We start from the raw sequence: 24,429 nt of genomic DNA on the forward strand, positions 1-24,429 counted from the left end.
TCAGCTCTCAGGCTCCTGAGTAGCTAGGATAACAGGTGCGAGTTGCTGACACCCAGCTTCCACTTCAAGTTTCTAAGTGGTGAATAGGAGATAATAGTCTCATGGGACCTTTTGTGTCTGCGATAGTTTGGAACCGAGGTCGTCATATCTCAGCTTCCTGAGTAGGCAGGATGACAGACCTCAGCTACAGATGCCTAGACTGTAACACTCTGTTGCAAGAGGGTTCTTGGCTCCACATGGTGGGGTGCTGGCCATGAGCCCAACAGAGAAGGTTCAGTAGGTAGGCCCTGAGTTCAAGGTTCACGACCAAGAAAAATAAACCAAAACAATTGTCTGCAGGAGACAACTCACTAGAGTTAGGTACATACACAATTGGCAATGACATGGGGACATATCTGAGCCTCAAGATTCTCATCTGCACAATCGACTTCTGAAGTTCTTACAAGGACCAAGTGAAAGAATTTACCCCGTGAAGGACTCAGCACACAACACCTCATTAAGGACTCATCACATAGCTATATCCCACAAGCTGTCAGTGTTAGGGTGCTTTCATCAGTATCACCATTCTTTCAGAAACACATAACGAACCACATAAAGTTCACAACTAATGATTAAAAGGGATGGGTTTTTGGGGGGAGGTGGAGTCAGCCACGGGAATTTCACTGAAAGGTTGGGGGTACTATCCTATGATCTTTTGCTCAAGGCTAGAACTCTACCACTTTGTGCCGCAGCTCAGAATTTCGCCGACTTCCTACCAGGGCTGGGTTTTAAACCACCAGTGTCAGATCTCAGCCCCCGAGTATCTTGGATGACAGTGTTGATGGAGCCAGCACCATCTGGTTCTGTGGAGCTGGGTTGCAGCCGTTTACCTCTGGCTAAGTCAGGTTAGATGGCAGCTGTCAGCATTAGACTTCTGGCTTGCTCTGTGATGAGATATTTGCAGTGCTACCATTATATAGTTGCAGTCAGAACATTCTATCTTTTTTTGGTGCCATTCCTGGGTGTTGAGTAAGAGTCTAGACACCGTCCCTAAGCTTTTATGCTCAAAGCTAGTGCTCCATTGCTTGAGCAACAGCACAATTTCTGGATTTTTCTGTGCACATGGTAGTGAAGATTGAACCCAAGACTTTGTATGTACTAGGCAAGCACTCTACCACTGAGCCCCAGTAGTGACAAGAGTATAAACAGATCGATTGTGGAGATTGGTAGACAGATAGATAGATAGATAGATAGATGTGTATATATATATATATATATATATATATATATCCATAAAGAGAGAGGGAATGTGAGGAAATTCAATTATATACATTATATACATTATTACCAATTATTAGTTATGAAATTATGCCTCCATTTAATAAAGTATCCTAGTAGAATACTTATAGAAGCACTAATTAAAAATTATTCAATATCCTTCCATTAGGGGAATCACACCATGGTGCTTGAATGGAAGATATAAATCCAATAATTTTTGTGTGGAATTATAAAATAGAATCATGAATTAACTGCAAATTTAATTATTAATTTTATAACATTCCATTAGCATTCACATGAATAGGAATGAGTTTGTCAGGATCTCCTTCCATTTGTGGGTGGCAGTCCTGGCATTCGAACTCCAAGCCTGGGTAGTTTACTTTGAATGCAAACTATTGGAATGACACCGTGAAGATTTCAAATTGTTACGATTACAAAAAGAACAATAAGAAGAAATGAAAACCATGACCCAGGGGCTCCTGCCTGTAATCCTAGTTGTTCAGGAGGCTGAGATGTAGAGAATGCCAATTTGAATTTAACTGGGTCAGGAAAGTCCATGACACTCTTATTTCTAAGAGATTACAGGAAAAACAAACCTGAATGGGGCTGTGGCTCAAGGGCAGAGCACTACCCTTGAGCAAAAGGAGCTCAGGGAAAGGGCCTAGGCTCATAGTACAAACACGGAACTGCCCCCCCCCAAAGGAGGCAATAACACCATGTCTCTGTGTATGGATGGATGCTGCATGTATGATGGGCATTCAGCAGGTTGCCAATGCCCAGCCCCCCAACCTGGGCAAGCTAGGACAAGCCCTGAAGAGTACTAAGTCTGAGCCGGAAACTTGAACAAAGTATCCTTCTCTGCCATTTAATAACTGAAGCTTGATATTCTAGCTGAGGTGTCCCATCATGACACCTAGCATCCGCCCACTCCCTCCAGAGAGACCACAGTTTCTAGACTGTAGGAGTTGTCAAAGTTTCTGGCTCCATATTCTCTATCCCTCTGTTGGATGTGAGCCTAGACCTCTGGGGCCTGGTGGCTATCAATCATTTATCATTCCTCATTGCCTCTTCACAGGCTGTTCCCAAATCTTGGCTACCCTCCCACCTCTGCTCACATTTGCCCACTCCTTGCCTAAGATAGGACACAACCTCTGAAGTTCTTGGTAAGGCAATGCACACCCTGCTGTGACTTCACACTGGGGCAAACCTGGGGAGTTCTTAGAAATGTCTGTACAGTGAGGCCAGCACTTGTTCTCCCAACCACAGCAACCGCATTCCTTCACCATCTCTTGCAAGCAAGGGATGCGTTCTTTTTTGTTTTGTTTTGTTTTGTTTTTTGTTTTGTTTTTGTTTTTTTTTTTTGGTTGAGGGGATTGAAATCAGGGATTGGGTACTGTCCCTGATGATGATTTTTGCTCAAGGCCAGTGCTCTACCACTTGAGCCATTCTGGTTGGAGATTGGAGATGAGACTCTCATGACTTTTCTGCCTGGGCTGGGAAACAAGATCCTCTGGATCTCAGCCTCCCAAGTAGCCAGGATGACAGGCGTGAGCCACCAGCTTGGGACTTAAGGTTTCTCATTCTTTAGAATTTCCAACTCATTCTCCTCTAAACACTACCACCTAGACACTCCTCTGCCTCCCTCAAGCATGGCAAATGGAGGCTCGGAATCTGGGTAGGGCCATGGGTATTAAAGGGCCCCCTTCACATCACTACCCCTCTCTAAGCTCCCATCCGCCTCCTCTGGATGGCCTGGTCTTCCGGAGCAGATCAGACCCACTAGGATTTCTGCAGCCTGCCCTGTATCCCTCCGCCCCACCCAACCAGTACCTGAGAATATCTGGGGCCAGCTTCTCCATGTCCCAGTGGAAAATGTTGGGAGAGTTGCTGATAAGTGGGTCCAAGAATGCTCAGGACAGAAGGAGTGTCCAGATCCCCTCTGTCAAAGAAGGAGACACAATGCATGGATTGATCTACTAAGAGCTACAGGGCATAGCCATCCACCTGTCACCCAGGACCCGTGGAGTGCTGTTTTATATTGACAGTCCTGGGTCTTGACCTCATGGCCCAGGCACTGTCCCTGAGTTACTTTTGCTCCAGGTGAGCGCTCTTCCACCTGAGCCAAGGTGAGACTTCTGGCTTTTTCTGTGTATGCAGAACCTAGGAAACAAAACCAGGGTTTCCTGTGTGCCACGCGAGCCCACTACTGCTAAGACACAATCCCAACCTTGGATCGCTGTTCTTCTGTGACACCTTGGGCCTGTCTCGGCACAGTCTTGCATATATTTACTGAGTTTTTCACCAGCAGCCCTGGCTGGAAATGAACACACTCCACTATGTTGTCCTTTATCTACTGCATCTTTGCTCTCTGTGCTTCCTGTCAGATCCTCCTTGTTAAGCAATGCTCCCTTTCAAGTGCTGTCTCTAAGAAGCCCACTCCAAAAACCCTGGCAGAGGAAGATCTTTTCCACTCTGCAAGCTGCTGGTCTTGTCATGCTCTGCCTTACAGTTGATGTGGGTTGAGAGCACACAAAGAGGAAGGCCTGGCTTCCACCACCCAATGTCTTTCTGAAGTCTCTGATACATTACCCAAGAACCAGTGCTGTATTTAACTCCGTGACAAGGTACTCAAGGCCCAGGCAGTCTGGGGGTAATAAATGGAGCCATTTCTTTGTTTGGGCTTGAACTGAGGGTCTGGGAGCTGTCTCTCTGAGTTTTCGTACTCAAGACTGGTACTCTACCACCTGAGCCACAGCTCCACTTCTGGTTTTGGGTGGTTCCATAGAGAGTAGAGTCTCACTGACTTTTCATCTTATGGCTGGCTTCAAATTTTAATCCTCAGATGTCTGCCTCTTGAGGGGCCAGGTTGTCAGGTGTGATCCTGAGCCAGAGGTGACAGGCACCAGGGCTTTTCTTTTGAGCTTTTGTTTATCACATGTCAACTAGCAAGCCTTAATTAATATAGTCATTTACAGGGGATCAAGTTCCTCTCCTAGGTCAGTTAATCCAAAGAGATAAAGTGTCTTTGGGAAAGGCTAGTTTGAGTTGGCTAGGTGAGTGTGTGTGTGTTTGACTATGAGTTTCGGGGATACCTACCCCCATCTCTCTGGTGCTTCATTCTCCCAATGGTGAGTACATCCAGTATCTCCACCCCAAGGAAAGTGGGTAGAAGAGGGTACATAAGGTCACACCAAGTGAAGCGGGGAGAGATAATAGAGAGACAGAGAAGTTTAGAGGAACATCAAGGGAAGCCCCTTACCTTTGGCTACAACTACCAGAGAGAAGACTGAATCCATCCTTTTTGGAAGTAAGATAACAGGTGCCCACTATTCATTTATTTTATGTTTTTGTGAGTCCTAGGTCTTGGATTCAGGCCCTGAGCTTCTTTTACTCAAGGCTGAGGCTCTAACACTTGAGCGACAGTACCACATTTGGCTTTTTTGTGTGGGGAGACGTGGTTTATGGGAGATTAGAATCTCTCAGACTCTCCTGCCTGGGCTGGCTCTTAGTCATGACGATCAGAGCTCAGCCTTCTAAATAGCCAGGATGACGGGTGAGAGCCACTGTCACCTGACCGCCACCATCCATGTATAATCCCCTAGGGCCAGTGTCGGGCCACCCTCACTGCACCCCCCTTGTTGTGAGTGGGAAGCAGACATGGGTGGGTTTGATACTTCAACAGCCTACCTACCTTTGAGCATTGTTCCGGGTCAGTCTGATGGCGGCTTCTTCCTTATCCACAGCAATGACTTGGCTCTGTCACAAGAACAAATGTTCCCCAGGAGGTGTTAGTACTCGGGTCTTTCCTCTGCACACCGACCCCCCCTTCCCGAAACAATACACCCCAGCAAAGTGAGGTAGACATAGAGTGAATTCATTTTCTTATAATCATGGTCTGGCCAGATAGGTGGCGGTGAGGATCAGAGGCCCAGGATCATGCTGTGTGGTTGGACAACGCGACACTTCCTCATCCACTTTCCTTTAACTGTCTTAGCAGAGTGTAGTGGGGAAGGACTCACCAGATGGACTGACAAGGAATAACCATCACAGTCTATCCCAGGCACAGAGAGGCTTACCTCAAGGAGCTAGTTCAACAGGCTGAGTGAGACAGCTCCTGAACCACAGCCCACCTCCAGAATGAGAGGGAAACTTTGAGTTTCAGCTGCATGGGGACCCTTGGTCACCTCCTCCAACATCTATTCAACCAGTTCCTGTGAGAGAGTGAGAGAGAGAGAAAGTCAGAATTACAAGTAAGCCGGGTGCCAGTAGCACAGGCCTATATGGTAACTACACAGGAGGCTGAGATATGAGGATCATGGTTAATAGCCAGCCCAGGCAGGAATGTCTGTGAGACTCTTATCTCCAAAGAACCACCAGAAAACCGGAAGTGGTGCTGTGGCTCAAGTGGTAGAGTGCTAGCCTTTATCTGAGGAGCTTGGAGACAGTACACAGGCCCAGAGTTCAAGCCCCACAATTGACAATAAGTGGACTTCCCACCACAAGAAGTGGACTGAATAGCACTCATTGTCCTAGGGAGCATGGCAGAGAAGTCAGGCCGACCTTTCTGTCAGCTGGGAGTCATGAGTAGGTCACCCAGTTTCTCTGTGCCTCATCTTCTCCAGCTACAAAACTGAACATTGAAGGATCCCCTTGCTCATAAGATAGGGTAAGGATGAAAGAGAGCCATGTTTTGTTTCATAATCCCATACCTGCAGCATGATAAATAATAGGCCCCATCTGAGCCCTTTCCAGGTATCTTCCTGTCATATGCTCACATAATTACCAAGAACCATATCTTATGACTGCTCCCTCTATGCCTGGCCCTGCCCCACAGATCCCCCTGTATTGATCCCTTCTTTCCTCACAACTGTCCTGTGAAGAGACTAAGGTCAGATGGTTGAGGCCCAATGCAGAGCTTCAACTGTGGTCAAGAATCAGCTGCCATTTATTAAGAGTTTGGGATAATCCATCTAAACCAATGACTGAACATGGTGCTACATGTCTAGCATCCCAGTTACAGAGGACCAGGCATGGTGGCCACTTTCTGTCACAGGAGGACTGCAATCCAGCCTAACCTGAGCATATATTGAGTGTCTATCTCAGAAATGACCAAGACAGAAAGGCTTGGCTCCCATGGTAGAAAACCTGACTGGAAAGCCTAAGGCCTTGAATTCAAACCCTAATATACCGAAAAGAATCAGAGGCCCGGTGCCAGAGACTCATGCCTATAATCCTAGATACTCAGGAGGCTGAGATCTGAAGATCACAGGTCAACATTTAAAATAGGGATGTCCTCTCCCATCAGACGTCTTGATGAGAAGACCCAGAGTCTTACCCATGCCAATATGCTCCATACTAATGGGGCTCACATGCATACTAAGTGCTAGCCACGTTCCCTGTCCCCCTGCGAGCCATCCCCTATGGTCCCCACCCCCAAATCCTCCCAATCTCCCTCTGTCACCAACCAGGCCCAAGGGAGTGAACAGTTACAGGGCACAAAAATCCCTTCATCTTATAATTTAGTGGTCCTGAGTCCCCTTCAAGCATCTCACCCTTCCAGGCCCCCAGACCTCAGCCATAAAGCCCATTCACCCCCCAAAGACAGGGTTAGAAGTTACAAAGTTTCAGGTACTCCTTGTTACAACCCACATCTACACACACCACACACACACACACACACACACACACACACACAGCCAGCTCGGGTGGCTCCTGCCTGTCATCCTAGTTACTCAGGAGGCTGACATCTGAGGATCACTGTTCAAAGCCAGCTCAAGCAGGAAAGTCTGTGAGGCTCTTACCACCAAATAGCCAGAGGTGGAGCTGTGGCTCAAGGGTCAGAGAACTAGCTTTGAGCACAAAAGCACAGGAACAGCACCTAGGCCCTGAGTTCAAGGCCCAGTTTTTCTACCTCCAAACACACACAGACACAGACACAGACACAGACAGACACACAGACACACAGACACAGACACACAGACACACAGACACACACAGACACACAGACACACACACACACACACACACACACACACACACACACGTATAGCCCAAGGCTTCCGCAGTCCCTGAGAACGGAACCATGAACTCCCTCCATTAGGGTCACATCTCATCCCCAAGAAGGTGGCACTCCCAACCTCAGACCCACTGTAGACAAAACAATGAGCCTCTCACATATCTGAAATGTCTCATAAGCCAGCATGGAATTTCCTACCATACACACTGCTATACAGAAAACTTAGTCACCTCTTATTTTGTTGTTGGTCATGGGGTTTGAACTCTAGGCCAGGGTACTGTCCCTCAGCTCTTCAGCTGAAGATGAGCACTCCCCAATTGAGCCACAGCACTACTTCCTGTTCTCTGGTGGCCCATTGGACATCGAGTCTCACAGACTTTCCTGCCCAAGATGGCTTTGAACCGTGGTCTTTACAGCTTTACGAGTAGCTAGGATGACAGTTGTGAGCACTGGAGACTTCTGGCTTCAGCCACCTTCATATACCCAGAGGAAACCCAATTCATCAGGCCACAAACTTCTTGCAAACCTTCACTTCAGACTCTGACACCCAGCATCCAAATCCATCCTTCATTGGAGAGAATACAGACATAACAATCCCATCCCTGCACCCATTCGCCCAATCCCTGCCTGCCACAGGCCACATCCTCCTGAAGCTGTGGCTTCAAACTGGGGCAAACTTGGGGAGTTCTTAGAAATGTCTGTAGAGTTAGGCCAGCACCTGGTCTCCCAACCCAGCATCCGCTTGCCTCCCCCCCACCTTCCCCATCCTTTGCAGACAAAGATGCCTTACTCTCTTCCGTTTTGTCTGTTGTGGGGCTTGAACTCTGGGCCTGGTTGCTGTCCCTGATCTCTTCAGCTCAAAGCAAGCACTCAACAACTTGAGCCACAGCACCACTTCCGGTTTTCTGGCAGTTCCTTGATGACAAGAGTCTCAGGGTCTTTCCAGAACAGGCTGGCTTTGACCCATGGTCCTCAGATCTCAGCTCCTGAGTACCTAGGATGACAGCCATGAGCTATTGGCATCCAGTGAAATGTATTTTCCATGCTTGTCATCCTATCTCCTCAGGAGACTGAGATTTGAGGACTGTAGTTGCATGCCACCCTTGGCTCCAAAGTCCATGAGAACTCTTTATCTCCAATTAACCAAAAAAAGTTGGAAGTGGAGCTGTGGCTCAAATGGTAGTGTGCTAGCTTTCAGCATCAAAGCCAAGGGATAGGACCCAGTCCCTAGTTTCATGCTTTTTCTAGCAAAGACCCACCCAAGAAAGAGAAGCAGGTGGGCACATGGGAGCTTGAAGTTAACACATAATACTCAAGACTCCTAGAACAGGCCCCATCATGCTCTGATTCTTTAGATTCTATGTCCTACATCATGACAGTCTTAGATGGGACTGACCATGAACCTAGTTAGGACACTCAAGTACAATCTCATACTGAGGATCCCCTGACCTTATCAAACACTCAGGATCTCTCACTGTACTGCCTCAATACTGGACAGTGAGGTGAGTTCTAGATATCCAACCACAAGATGTGGGAACAAAAGGATTTCTGGGCCAAGGGTCCCTCTCTCTAGGGAAGGAGAAAAGGGCTCATCCATCCCAGGAATGTTCCTAGGTGGTGAGTATCCTCAAAGAAACAACCCTGCTCAGAGCCTAGTGTCTCTAGTTTTCCCACCTGCCTCTATCCAACCCTTCCCCACCTTCAGTTTACCCTCTCTGAGTCCCAGATCTGCCATCTAGACTAAAGGCTGAGCCAGCAAAGGCACCCACCTCTGCCTCTGAGAATGGCAATCACGGGGTCCTAACGCCCACTCGAGGAAATCTTGGGGCACCACCGATCCCGACTCCCGCCCTCATTCCCTGTCTGTCCTGTGCCAGTGGCATGCTTACCTCTGTCTCTGGTCGAGAAATGAACACTGGGGATGTGATCTTCAGATTGAACCTGTAAATCCCAGTCCCCAAAGTCATACTGCACAGGCATCCTGTGGTGGATGATAGCCAGGTGGTCAACAGGCACCAGGACATTTAATAGCAAGGTGGCTGGGTCAAAAGCTCTATCACTGATGATCTAGGTTGACAGGCAAGGTCCTGACACACCTGACCTGGGATCATCCTCCCTCTTCATCTTCCTTTTTATCCCTTGCTCCCCCCTCTTGACACTCCATCACCCCAAAACCTCCCTAGCCCTTAGATATTTCCTTCTTATCTGACCAGAAAATAAACTCCTTGGGGCTAGAGATGGTTGAAACCTGATGACCCACCCTGAGCCCAAGGATCTACCCGAGGCTGCTTCCCTCTGTAGTCGGTGACCACAAGGCTCCTGGATGTCATGAAGTTGCTGAGGGGTCAGTGGCTTAGTCCTACATACTGCCTTTATGCTCTGAAACTGTCCCCACAGAGGTGTGAATGGTTGGCTCCCTTGATCCAGGGACTCCAAACCAAGGCTTGCATGTTCTTCCTTCTTCCTTCCTTCCTTCCTTCCTTCCTTTTCTCATTCTGTAATTCCCTCCTCTCTCTCTCTCTTTCCTGTGTTTCTCTCACTCTTGGGCTTTGAACTCAGAACCTGGGTGATGTCCCTGAGCCTTTTTACTCAAGGCTAACAGACTACAGCTTCAGTCACACATCCACTTCTGCTGTTTTCTTTTTGTTAGTTAGTTGGAGATAACAGTCTTACAGGTTTTCCTGCCCCAGCCTTAAGCCTCTATCCTCACATCTCAGCCTCTTAGTAGCTAGGATGACAGGTATGAAGCATCGGTATCCAGCTCAAACCAAGGTTTCTTCATGTGCTGTGGAATCAGCACTGGAACCTTTCATTGTCTATGAACCCCTCAGAGCCTGGCTCACACTGAAACTGTTTGTTGGATAAATAAATGAGCACCTTCCTATGACAATACCACAGAAAAGTCCCATCTGATACAGGTAAGCATCCTGGTGGAGGGGAAGCCTGATGTAGCTCTCCCACAGTTCTCCATCCTCCGTCTTCCCACCCTCCTGGTGCCACTGCACTTAACTGTTTTGGCTCCGAAGAAGTGAGCCACGATGTACTTTCTGGATTCTGGGGCCTCTGGGATGCCTATCTTCTCAAAGATCTCTGTCCAGCGGCTGACCATCTCTGTGGCACTCAATTCCCCAAACAGGTGTGATAGAGGTTGCCTTGAGCTGAAGGCCTGGCTGAAGTGTCCTCCTCTTCTCCTCATGGGGTCAGCCAGGATGGTCTACCATATCCGGCACCCAAGATTCATGTTGCAGAGAAAGGATCATCGAAGCATCTCGGGTTTCTGAATCTCCAAGAGTCCAGTGCAGGTGCTGGGAATCATCTCTGTTCACAGTTGGCAGGCTGGGGATGGCGAGGTCACAATCTCTGTTCTCCATGATGTCGGCTGTGGTGGTCACCCTAGAGAGAGCAGGAATAGAATCACCAGCTGCCAGAGAAAGGCAGTCAAGGCATGACGTTCATAGCAGGAGACTATCTGGCTAGGGAACTCTACCTGTGCTGCTTTGAACGTCATTGTTTGGTGGCTGATATGGTCCATCTAATTTGACCCATAATCCCAGGTGTTAGTGCAAATTGCCAGCTTCAAGGTAAAACCCTGGAAAATGTGGTATTTAATTTGTTCCAACAAAGGGTTCCAAAGTCAGCAGTCCCCTTTTCCTTCCAGACAGCCTACAACAGGTTACAGAAACTGGCATTCAGAGAGCCCTAGCTAACTGCCATGGCCTGATACCGAGCAAGCTCTGCAGGGGGAATGCACTTACCTAGCACTGCCCAGCTGGAAACGCCCAGGCAGGACACAGATTGGAGTTTGCAGGGCCCCAGGGATGATTGACCACTGGTACAATGCCCCAGGACGGAATCCATGTCACCAGTGGGGGCCCGGAGCACCCTTCCCAGATGCCCACGGACACAGTCAATGCCCTGGGTAAGGTTGCCTTCTCATCCTCGGTCGTGGTGAACCATGTGCCATGTCACACCGTTCGCCACTCCCCAGACCCTCCTACCCTCACAGCCCCTGTCCTACTTCCCCCCTCCCACCGTATCTAGTTCCTTAATTATGTTTGGCAGACACATTCCCAACCCTTGAATTAGCTCCAACTATACACACGAGAGCAGACTGTCTGGCTAAAAGAGTACGGCTGCATTCACCCTTGCCTCATGAGCCTTCTGGCTGAAGACAGAAGGACAGTTGTCCACTCTGGTCTGCAATTCACACAGGCCTCCTAGGGGAGACCCACACAGGCCCAGCTGCTACTGTGGGCAATAGGAAAAGGGGAAGAGGTAGGTGGAAAGGAACGTCTACTGAAAATTTCCCCAAAGGAGCCATGAAACAGTGAAGGAGAATACAAAAATTATGGCTGGACTCATACTTGGCATTGATGAAAAAAGAAGAACAAATACACACACACACACACACACACACACACACACACACACACACACACAAAATGCTTTTGCTCTTTTTTAGACACAGTGACTTAAATATGTTTTCATTGTTCTCCCTGCTCTCCTAACACACACACACACACACACACACACACACACACACACACACACACACACACACACACACACACACACATAAATCCAGACCTGTGATACATAAATACAGACCTGTGACAGAAGACTCCAAGCAGCACCTGCAATTTGCCAACTGATCACTCACCTGAGCACAGACAGGCAGGTATAAGGAGAAAGATGATCTCTCTCTCCTTTTTTCTCTCCCTCTCTCTCTCTTCCTCTCTCTGCCTCTCCATCCCCCCCACACTCTCTCTCTGTCTCTCTCTGTCTCTCTGTCTCTCTGTCTCTCTTTCTCTCTGTCTCTCTGTCTCTGTCTCTGTCTCTGTCTCTCTGTCTCTCTGTCTCTCTGTCTCTGTCTCTCTGTCTCTGTCTCTGTCTCTGTCTCTGTCTCTGTCTCTGTCTCTGTCTCTGTCTCTCTCTCTCTCTCTCTCTCTCTCTCTCTCTCTCTCTCTCTCTCTCTCTCTCTTATGCATACACACACACACAAACGCACACACAAATAGACTCAGCAGTGTCTCTCCTGAGTTTGTTAGTTCCTCCTCTGGGACAAGGTACAAGCTGGAGCACAGGCATTTCCTTGTCAATCTAGTGGCTCCCACCCAAAGAAGCACCGTTCTAATAACTTGGGTCTTTTTCTGAATCTAACTAAATAGGTGTGCAATTTTTTCAGTACTAGAAAGATTTTGACCACCATCTATTAAACTAGTATTTTCCAGTAACTACTTTTCTCTTTTCATGAGATTTTTAATTCATTTATATCATGTGTTGAAGTTTTCCTTTAGATAACCCACATTCAGTCTTCTACAAAGTGTAATTTGGAGAAGTTTAAAATTATGTAGACTCATGTATACTGCTCAGATTGTATTAGTTGTATATTTTTTCTTGTTAAATCAGTAGGAATTAGTTTTCAATATGGATATTATTGGACTTATTCATTGCATTTCTGAATTTTTAAAGTATGTCATGATTTTGTTATTTTATTCTTTTAAATATGTGCAGATCTCACTCCAAATACAGTCACATTTGTTTTAAACAATTTTATCCATTCAAAGGATTTGCTATATTAGGTTCATCTAGATGAATTTAATTACAAATTAACACAACCATATTTTTGAGACACAGTTATCTTTATGGCTCTCCTCCAAGTTAACATGTATTTGCGTTATTTGTGCTTTCATAAAAAACTGGACACAACAGGTTTTTGTTCCTGGGGGAGTTCTACTTTGTTGGTTGTTTTTCCAGTTGTGGTGACTTCAACATATGTGTGCAGTTCATTTCAATTGTTTTGTGTCTATATTTTGTGTCATATAACAGAAAGTACAAAAAGAATCAGTGATTGAGAATTTTTCCAAATAGAATTCTGAGAGACATTTGAAGCCTTGTGACAAAGTGGGAATTGGCAGGTCATCAAAGAGGAGGGGTTAGCAGAATAACAGACACATTGTTTGACATGATTTTAATTCTTCCTCCTCTTGCCTCACTATTTCTAATAGTGTTACTTCAAAGACTTTAGTGGAAAGAAAATAATTTTGTATGAACTCAGAATTTTTGGTTCAGTTGGGACACACTACACATTCATATTTCATTTTAACTTGAAAATATTCTTTCCTTCATTTAAAATCACAGATGTGAATTTATAATGCTAAAATAGCATCTACTAATTTATATGAAATGGTTCACTTCACACTATATGTAATATAGACTCTAACAATAATAGTGAGCAATATAGTATGTAATAATTGACTTTGGGGAAAATCAATTACAGTGGATTTTTGTGAGCTACTTAATAATAATAAAACTTATATTTGATTCTATTGAAAAACTCACAGTAACATCTAAAAGTAACTCATAGTTATAAACTAATGCTGAAAATGTAAGATTGTTTCTTGGAAAAAGCCAGAAGTTTCAATAAGCTTGCTTTTTTAAAGTTGTCTTGGATCTGGGCTTTGTTGACTCATGCCTGTAATCCTAGCTACCCAAAAGTCTGAGATCTGAGGATAGTGGTTCAAAGCCAGCCTGGACAGAAAAGTCTGTGATACACTTATCTCCAATATAACGCTTGAAAACTAGAAATGGCACTGTGGCTCAAGTGGTATAGTGGTGTCCTTGAGCTGAGGGACAGTGCCAAGGCTTGGAGTTCAAGGCCCATGACCGACAAAAAAAATTGACATGGATTTTTACTTTATTATTTCATGATATTTTATGGTAAAAATATATAGAGGATTTACAATTACACAAATAAGGTAATGAGTACATTTCTTATCAATCATTGTTATCTTCTTTGTTTCCCCTTCTCATCCCTTCCCATCTCCCCCTCTGCATGCCCCCATGCCACGCCAAAGTTATCAAGTTTGGTTTTCGACATAACGTTTTATACATGTCATTGTTGCAATGGGTCACCCTGTATCCCAATTTGTTTATCTATTCCCCTCCCCAAATTATACCAACATCAAATATACTGAAAATACGGGTTACACCGTGGAGTAGGAACATGCAAAGCAACAGAGAAATCATCTTATAAATATGCTAGAAACAATAGCAAGAAAGAAAAACAATTTGAGTCCTTACCATGGGGTTCATTTTGCCTAACATCACATATGACCGTTTCTGCTTGTCTCAGACATAAATTAGTTATTGCAAATAAGGGAAACCATGGGACCTATATTACTTTGGGCCTGGCTTACTTCACTTAATTTAATTTTTTCCAAGTCTTTCTATTTCCTAACAAATGGGGCAATGTCATTCTTTCTGATGGAGGCATAGACTTTCATTGTGTATATATACCAATTTTCTTGACCCCTTCATCTACTGAGGGGCATCTGGGTGGGTTCCATATCTTAACTATGGTAAATAATGCTGCAATGAACACAGTTGTGCTAGTAGCTTTAGTATGTTCTTGTTTGTGATCACTTGGATAAATGCCCAAAAGTGGGATTGATGGGTCATTAAGGAGCTCTATGTAGAGTCTTTTGAGGAACCTCTATACTACTTTGCAAAGTGGTTGAACAAGTTTACAGTCTCACCAACATCCCGTCCAGAATCTGTAGTTATTAGAGCTCTTGATTATAGTCATTCTAATTGGAGTGATGTTGTATTTCAGTGTTGTTTAGATTTGCATTTCTTTTATGGCTAGGGAGGATGAGCATTTCTTCATGTGTCGATTGGTGATCCTACTTTCCTCTTCGGAGAACATTCTCTGTAAGTCTTTAGCCCACTTATTGATTGGGCAGTGGTTTCTTTGAGGATTTGTTGTTGGGGGATTTAATTTTTTGAATTTCAAGTATATTTTAGATATGAGATCCTTGTCCCTTTTATGGCTAGTGAAGATCTTCTCCTAATCCATGGGCTTTCTATTGATCTTGGGAGCTTTGTCCTTTGCCATGCAGAAGCTCTGCAATTTCATGCAATCTCATTTGTCCAACCTTTCTTTGATTTGTTGTGTTTATGGATCTCTACTAAGAAAATTTAGTACTGTTCCAAGGATACCTACAGTAAATTCTATTTTGTCCTGTAATGTTTTTAGGGTGTCTGCTTTCACTCCGAGGTCTTTGATCCATTTGTAGTTGATTCTGGTACAGGGTGATATATAAGGATCTAGCTTTAGTTTTCTACAAGTGATTAACCAACTTTGCCAACACCATTTACTGAAGAGGCTGTCTTTCTTGCATTCTATTTTTTAGCTCCCTTCTCAAAGTTTAGGTGGCTATAGGTCTGTGTGTTCATTTTCTGGGTTTTCAATTCTATTCCATTGATCCTGAGGTCTGTTTTTGTGCAAGTACCAAGCTGTTTTGATTACTATGGTTTTGTAGTACAGTTTGAAATTTGGTATTGATATTCCTTCAGCACTGTTGTTTCTGTTGAGGATTGTTTTTGCTATTCAGGGTCTTTTATTATTCCATATGTATTTTTGGATTGTCTCTTCTATTTCCTTGAAGAATGAGTTTGGAATATTGATAGGTATCACATTGAATTTGTAGATAGCCTTGGGAAGTATTACCATTTTCATGAGTTTGATTTTTCTAATTCAGGAGCAATGGGAGTTTTTGTCATTTTCTAAGTTCTATTTTGATTTCCTTTTTCAGGTTTTTTTGTTGTTGTTTGTGGTCGTGGGGCTTGAACTCTGGGCCTGGGCGCTGTCCCTCAGATCTTCAGCTCAAGGCGAGCGCTCTACCACTTGAGCTACAGCGCCACTTCCGGTTTTCTGGTGGTTTATTGGAGATAGGAGTCTCATGGTCTCTCCTGCCCCGGTTGGCTTTGAACCGCGATCCTCAGATCTCAGCCTCCTGAGTAGCTAGGATTACAGGCGTGAGCCACCAGAGCCCGGCCCTTTTTAAGGTTTTTAAAGTTTTCATCATAAAGGTCCTTCACTTCTTTGATTAAGTTAATTCCTAGGTATTTTATTTTTTGTAGGGTATTATGAATGGAGTTTCTTTCTTAATTTCAGCCATGCTTTACTCATTGTTGGCATACAGAAAAGTCATTGATTTCTGAGAGTTAATTTTATATCCTGCTACTTTACCAAAGTTTTGAATCAGCATGAGTAATTTCTGAGTGGGTCCTTGTGATTCTTTAAATACAAGATCATGTCATCTCAAAGATGGAGAATTTTACTTCATCTTTCCCTATTTGCATCTCTTTTTTATTTGCATCTTTTCTTATTGCTGTAGATAGTCATTCTAATACTAGATTGAAGAGAAGCGGACAGAGTGGACATCCTTGTCTCGTTCCTGATTTAAGAGAAAATGGCTTTAGTTTTTCACCATTAAGTATAATGCTGGCTGTAGGTTTGTCATATACAGCCTTTATTGTACTGAGGAATGTTCCCTGGATTCATAGTTTTCCAGAGCCTTCATTATAAAGGGGTGTTGGATCTTGTCAAATGCTTTTTCTGCATCTATTGAGATAACCATGTGGTTCTTGTCCTTGCTCTTGTTGATGTGATGAGTTACATTAATTGATTTGCATATATTGAACCAGCTTTGCATGACTGAAATAAATACTGATTTATCGTTGTGTTTGATTTTTTGGATGAAATGTTGAAGTCGATTGGCCAAAATTTTGTTGAGGTGTTTTACATCAATGTTCATCAAAGAAATGGATTGGCCAAAATTTTGTTGAGGTGTTTTACATCAATGTTCATCAAAGAAATGGGTTTATAGTTCTCTTTCTTTGATGAGTCCCTGCCTAACATTGGGATGTGGATTATGATGGCTTCATAGAAAGAATTCTGTAGTGAACTTTCTCTGTCAATTTCATTGAAGAGTGTTGGAGTATTGGTGTGAGCTCTGCTTTGAAGGCCTTGTGGAATTCCTTTGTAAATCCGTCTGGTCCTGGGCTTTTCTTAGATGGGAGGTTTCTTATTGTTCTTTCTATTTCTATGCTTGATATGGTCATGTTACTTGATTTATCTCATCTTGGTTGAGTTTCTTTAAGTCGATATTAGCTAGTAAAAAAAATGTCCATTTCTGCCAGGTTCTCAAACTTATTAGCATAATGGTTTGAGAAGTAATCCCTTATACTGTTCTGAATATTGGTTGTTTCTGTGGTGATGTTTCCATTCTCATCTTTGAGCTTATTTGGGTGTCTTGTCTTCTTTGGTAAGAATTGCTAAGGGTCTATCAATTTTGTTAAATTTTTCAATTCTTTGTTTTGTTGATTCTTTATATGGTGTTTTTGGATTCTAATTCATTTAATTCTGATTTAATTTTAATTATCTCTTTCCATTTCTTGGATTGGGGTTTATCCTGCTGCTCTTTTTTAAGTAGGTTCAGATGTCTTATTAAATTGTTGGTTTCAGATCTCTCTACTTTATTGATATAGGAACTCATAGCTATAAACGTGCCTCTCTGTACTGCCTTTGCTGTGTCCCAGAGGAGCTGGTAATTTGTGTGTTCATTTGTGTTGAATATCACAAACATTTGTATTTCCTTCCTAATCTCTTCCATGACCTATTTGTGATTCAACAGTGTGTTGTTCAATCTCCATATGTTACAGGACTTCATTTTTGGCTTTTGGTGTTGAGTTCTAATTTTATTCCCTTGAATGCAGTTTCTCGCCCGTTACTGTGGTCTTGTTCATTTTTTATGTGTAGGACATCTTTAAGTATCTTTTGTACAGCTGGTTTGATGGAGATATATTGTTTCAATTTTTCTTTGCAATGGACTGTTTTTATTTGACTGTTTTATTTGAAGGAGGGTTTATCTGGGAACAGTATTCTTGGCTGATACTTATTTATCTTTAGGACATGGCATACATCATGCCAGGCTCTTGTTTTATTCATCTCTATTGAGAAATCTGAGGTTATTCTAATTGTTTTCCTTTTAGAGGCGATTGATCTGTTCTCCTTGACAACTTTAAGGATCCTTTCCTTGGTCTGGATTGATCCTGTGCAGATTACAATGTGATGGTGGGATGTTCTGTTCTGGTCTGGTCTATATGGGGTTCTAATAGCTTCTTGTATCTGAATAGGCCTATATTTTTGCATGCTTGGGAAGTTCTCTGTTAGGATTCTGTTAAATAAATTTTCTAGACCATTAACTTCTGTCTCTAGGTGCTCCTCTACAACCAGTATCCTTACATTGGCCTTCAGATGGTGTCTTCCAAATATTGAATAGATCATATTTCTAGGATTTGTCTTGGATAATTGTATGTACTTTCTCTATAATATCCATGCTGTCTTCAATCTCCGAGATTCGATCTTCTGCATGGTCTAACTTACTGTCAAGTCTTTCTACTTTGTTTTTTTTTTTTTTTTTAATTTCTTTTCCTTCTAATTGGTCGGCTTTGATGGCTTCAAATTCTTTGTTGGAGATTTGTTTTAGATATTGTTTCAATATTAGATATTTTAGATATTGTTTAGATATTGTTTCAATAGCGTTTATATATTGATGTTGAGTGTTTATTCTCAAATCACTTAGTTGATTGGTTATGGTTTACTTGGACTCCTATTCCTTCTGTTGGGCTTCATTCATCATTCCTTTTGTGATCTCTCTGAATTGTTTCAGCTGTCTGTTTATGGATTCCATGAATACCTGTATTGATCTTCGTCTATTCTCATCCTGCTCTCTCAATTCCTGTATTACACTTTGATAAGTTTCCTCACATTCACACATTTCCTGTAATTCTCTATGACTGTTTTCAGCCTTCTCTTGTTATCCCTGTATTTTTCTTTGACTGTTCTCAATCTGCTTATGCAATTCCTGTTTTAATCTTTAAGTATCTTCCTAATGCTCTCAAGATTCCTGTATTAATTTTTGTTTGCCTCCTCTCGCTCTCTCTCATACTCACACTGAGTCCTTTGCAAGTTTTCATTTCATTCACCATGTTTACCAGCAGTGTTTGTAGAGCTTTTGATAACTCTCCTCTGGATTATTCATTAAATATTCTGTCACCTGATTATCATGAGTGGGAGTTCAGACACCTGGACTTGCCATTTTTCTTGTGTTCTTCCAGGTTATTCTGCCAATTTGGTATGAAAGTAACACTAATTTTGTGCTAGAATACTATTTTAAGGCAAGCATAAACCAGAGTCCTGTAGTCGCACAATCAAAATGGCTTCAAATACAACATAGTTCAACAGATACAATCTATTCAACAGCAAACAACCATGGATTAATGGGTTACAAACAGCAAAGAAGGATTTGGCAAACCAGAAATTATTAGCTTTAGGTAGAAATGTGGGGAAACATAGGACTAGAGGGATGTGGATAGAGTAAAGGAGAGTAAATTTAACCAAGTCCTAATCTCTGAGAGGGAAATGGATTGAGCAGAATGATAGGAGAGATTTTTAAAGAAAAAATAGAAAAACAAAAATTTAAATTTAAGAAGTGAAACACAATTTATGTAAGTTTAAAGAAGTGATATTGAGAGAAGAAAAGAATAAAATGAAAAGAGGGGAGGAGAGAAAGGAGACATGAAAAACTAAGAAATAAAAATGTTTTAAATTGGTTACTAGAAAATTATGTAGATATAAAGACATAAGACTGCTCATAATGAATTTAAGCCTAAGAGGTTGTGAATTGAGTAATAAATTTCTGGATTAATTATGTACAAAATGGGGGATAAGGTGTAATAATTGACAACAGGTATATATCTAGGGATGAGCAGAACAGCAATTAAGTCATGCAAAAAAGAAAGAGAAAATATGAAAACAATAAAAAGGACCAAAGGTCAAAAGATATTAAACACACACACGCACATACACCAAAAATAAAAATTATGAGAAAAAATATTAACAGAAAACACTTTAAAAATTAAAATTTTAAAAAAAATTCTTAAAAGAGTTCTTTGGTTTTTTGAGTTTTTTTTTTTTTTTGGGGGGGGGGGACGGGGAATAGGAAGAACCTGTAACTCCCCTGTGTCCATAACCAGTCTCTTGGTCGAGTCTCTGGTCTGTTTGTGGTGTTTGGTTTTCCTATGGCTTGATTGGTTTCTTAAGTCAGTTTGTTTGGGCAGGCAGAAAATGTTCTGTGTTAGGCAGGATTTTGTGAACCTCCTCCCAGGCTAGTTCAATGGGAGGGAGATCTGCTTTGAGTATCCCAAAAGAGGGAAATGGCAATTTCCTCTAGTTTGGAGATGCTGTGATGAGGCTAGGTTCTGGGTAGGGTTGAGGCCTTTCAGCAAACAGTAGCTTTTCCCTGAGGGGCTAGCTCCTGAGACACAGAGTCCAGCCTTGAGCCATTGTTAGGATTTATGTTTACTGAATTTCAGTTGTTTGTGTAGGCTTCTGTAGGGAAGGATAGACTCTGGCTCTGTTTACACGGTGAAGAAAGTCATTTCTCTGAGGGCAGAGCTCTTTCTGCCTGGGCGGGGTGACTTTCCCCTGGGTGGAACTGAGCCTGGCAAGTCACTTCTAGTTCCTGTGACTTGCAAAATGACACTTTTGTTTTCTTCCAAGGTCTGAGTTGGAGCTAGCTGCTCAGCCTGGCCTTTGTCAGTATCAAAGATGGAGATCTTCAGTGGTGGTAGGGGAGAGGGCTGGCATCCCCACCTCTGCTCCCTGAGAAGGAGTGAAGATTTCAGGGTTCTATTCATGTCAGAATCTTGGTTCCTGGTCACTCTCTGGTCTGCAATCTGAAGGATGAAGGTATCTGCTCCTTCTCAGTTCTTGCTGGTGTGGAGTAGAATCCACTTGTCCGATGTGTCTGGCACCTTTGTCCTGGGGTCTCTCTGTTGTAGGGATGGTGGCTATGGCCGCCGCTGCTGCTGCTGCAGCCACTGCAGCCATGGCTAGTAGCAAGTGCTCAGATCTGTCTCCTTGCCCGGATTTTCCCTCTCTGGCCACACTCTCTGTACTGTGATGGCACATTTGGTGTAATTCTCTACTCTAGGACTGTTCACTGGAACACTAAAACTGCTTTCTATGAGAGAGCTTGTTTAGCCTCAGGCTTTTCCTCCACCATCTTCCTCAGAACTCCCTTAACACTTTATTATGACATGATATTGTGACATCATATTGACATTTTGATATTACTCTACCATTCTGTTTTCACAAACCCATTATGACATCACATGTTAGAAAATTCATGGGTTTTAGGACTTCTTTCTAGCTCCTTCCTTGAATTCTTACCCTCATTGTAAACTAGTAGCAATTGAAATCAGACACATTACAAACTCACAATGGCATCACTATTTCATGGGTGACCTCATGTCCACCATGATATCACAAACCTAGTGCATCATCACATTGCCATTGTGACATCACCATCACATTCTGACATTTTAATCGGTTATGACCTCTTAGCACCTTTGAAACAACATATGGCCTTTGTGACAAAAAAGTTTGGTTGTTTACCCACATATTCATTGTGGTCTAACAATTGAGATCAGTTATTCCATTGTAATATTACAAACCTTTTGAAGCAGAATCACCAGTGTGACATCATTAACTGGTCCTCTCCTCATAACTTTGACATGATGCCCTTGTGATACATAGGCCCTTTTTGATCTCATAATCTGTTTTTTACTTATTTCAGGTATGACATGTGATATTAGAAATGCACTCTGATATCATGAAAATTATGTCATCACTCTGTCAGATATCATGAACATTGTATCACAATGTGACATTACATATTGTTGGGAGTTCATAACGTTTAGGCCAATGCATGATTTGTAGATCTCACAATCCCATTCTGAATTTATATTCTCATTTGTAGTTAAGGAAAATTGAAGTCTAGCATGCCATTGTGACATCATAAACCTATTGTGACCTCATCACCATGATGGCATCACCAACTAATTATGACATCAAAATATTATTATGACTTGATATTGTGACATAATATTGCCATTGTGATATCACTGTCCCATTGGGTTTTGCAAACCTATTATGACCTCATAACATTTTACAAAATTTGTGGCCTTTGACACTATGCACTTATAAACTCGTATACATACGTAGCATAAAACACAAGACAATCTAATGAGGCACATTGAGGATAACTTTATTTACGCTAGAAATGGGCCTGAATTTACCTTGTCCTGGGCTGTACACTCAGTGACAAGCCAGCCCAACCACCAAATAGACCTCCAATGGGCAGCCATGCGCATAGTTAATTAGTGTGCAAACCACAAACCCCCCAAATTATCATCTCCGAAACTCCATACTTCAATAGGTAAAACTTTTTCCTTTGCTCTTACTCCCTCCTTCTTTATAGACATTTCCTTCATTTCCCTTTTTCCCTTCGATCACTTCCTTCTCTTTAGGCCTCTCCAGTATCCACAGGCGTACACTTCTCTGGCATCCTTCCCCTCCTGCACTCCCTCAAATTCCTCTTCTCCCAAGTCTTTCCCCTCCTGCTATCTCACCACTTCCTTCCGTCCAGGTCTTCACTTGATTTTCTCCAATTCCATTGCTCTGACCATGCAGCCTATGTATAGGTTGAACCTCTCCATCACTCCAGTGGGTCTCCTGCCTAACAGTTTTCAACCATCACTTCATGAACTGTGCATTCCTCAATAACTTTTTCACATTTGAGGATGACATCCTACCCCCTCCAGCAGCATGCCCTTTCCCCTTTGGTGGCATGACACATGCACTCCTGTGGGCCAGGACATGGGGCCACATTGATTAGTGGTTCATGCTGATTATTATGGCTTTGCTGCTTTATACATCCCCCACTGGTTTTCATGCCCAATCAAATCCTTGATTCCTTCTTACCAAATCCTAAAATTTCACATCTCTCCACACAATGAACAGGCTTAAAATGTAAATTTAATTGTAAACAAGTAAATTATAGAAACATACTAGTTATTACTAATTAACACTTAGTAAGTCTTATCCTTAAGGGATCCTCTGAGTGTCTGCACAGTCCATCTTGTAGCCTTCTCTATATATGGGTCCACTGCCTATTTCACTAGAGACTGAAGGATCTAATGCTGTTTTTGTGCTAATATAATAGGCAACAGTGAAGTTAGCACGACCAAGTAAGGTCCTTGCCACTTCAGTTCCAATTCAGGAGCATGATGCGTTTTTACCCACACCAGCTGTACAGGCAAGGAAGAATGGGTGGAGTTTCTTTTTTTTCTTTTTTCAACTCAATTTCTTAGTTTATTTTATTTACTTGAGGTCTAACTTTTGAATTTAATGCTGAAGTGAGACTTGCTATAGAATAAACTATATTATTCTCTCCAAAAAAATTTTCCTTCCAACTGGATTTAATTTCTTATTTTATATTTGAACTTTTTATCGTCATCCTAATGTTTATTTTTAAACACTTATTATTATTATTATTATTATTATTATTATTATTATTATTATTATTATTATTATTATTATCTTTAAGTAGTTGTACAGAGAAGTTCCCATCCTACAAAACAGTACATGAATACAAGGTGTCTGACAACATTGTCACTCATCCCTCATAACCCTTCCTTCCTCACACATTTCGTAAAAATTGAGATAAGTGATTACATATATTTCACATATTTCACAGTATTGTGGAATTGTAATACTTAGTTAAAGTCACAAACACTTTTTAACCTTGACAAGGCAAATTATTGTTATCATGGTCTAAAGTTTGTTAATTCTATGAGCTTTGACAATCCAAATTATTTTTCCCACCTCAGATGATGTTTACATTTTTTTCCTTTTGCTTAGTGTAGGCTATTCCCTCTTTCCCTGTTTCCCACTCATTCCTCCCTTCCCATCACTGCGTTTGGGTTGTTTAGTTATTTTTCTTCTATGTCCAGTGCAGCTGATGGGCCACTGTGTTGTATGTTGTTCCATTTTCCACTTATTGTGTTCCTCCTCCTGGCTTCCCTCCATTGCGTGCATATTTCTACCATCTACATGGTCAAGAACATGGAGTCATTAATGGTGATACAACAAAATGAATGGCTGTCCGTTGTTTCTCGAGTCCTGTTTACTTTGTCATACTTTCTTGCATTTTTGCTTTAGCATCCACATATCAGGTAGACACTGTTCCGTTTGTCTTGTTGTTCTTCGCTTACCTCACTCAAATAATTTGGTCTAGTTCCATTCATTTCCCTGCAAATGCCATCATTTTGTCCTTTCTAAAGGCTGCATAGTATTACATTTTATATAGGCACCACAATTTTTGGATCCACTTATCAGTAGTGGCTCATCTGGGTTGTTTCAAAATCTTGGCTATTGTGAGCAGTGCTGCAATAATCATTGA

Source organism: Dipodomys merriami, unplaced genomic scaffold (assembly GCF_024711535.1).
Source record: "Dipodomys merriami isolate MVZ:Mamm:240054 unplaced genomic scaffold, mDipMer1.0.p SCAF_211, whole genome shotgun sequence".
In the NCBI taxonomy this organism is placed as follows: Eukaryota; Metazoa; Chordata; class Mammalia; order Rodentia; family Heteromyidae; genus Dipodomys; species Dipodomys merriami.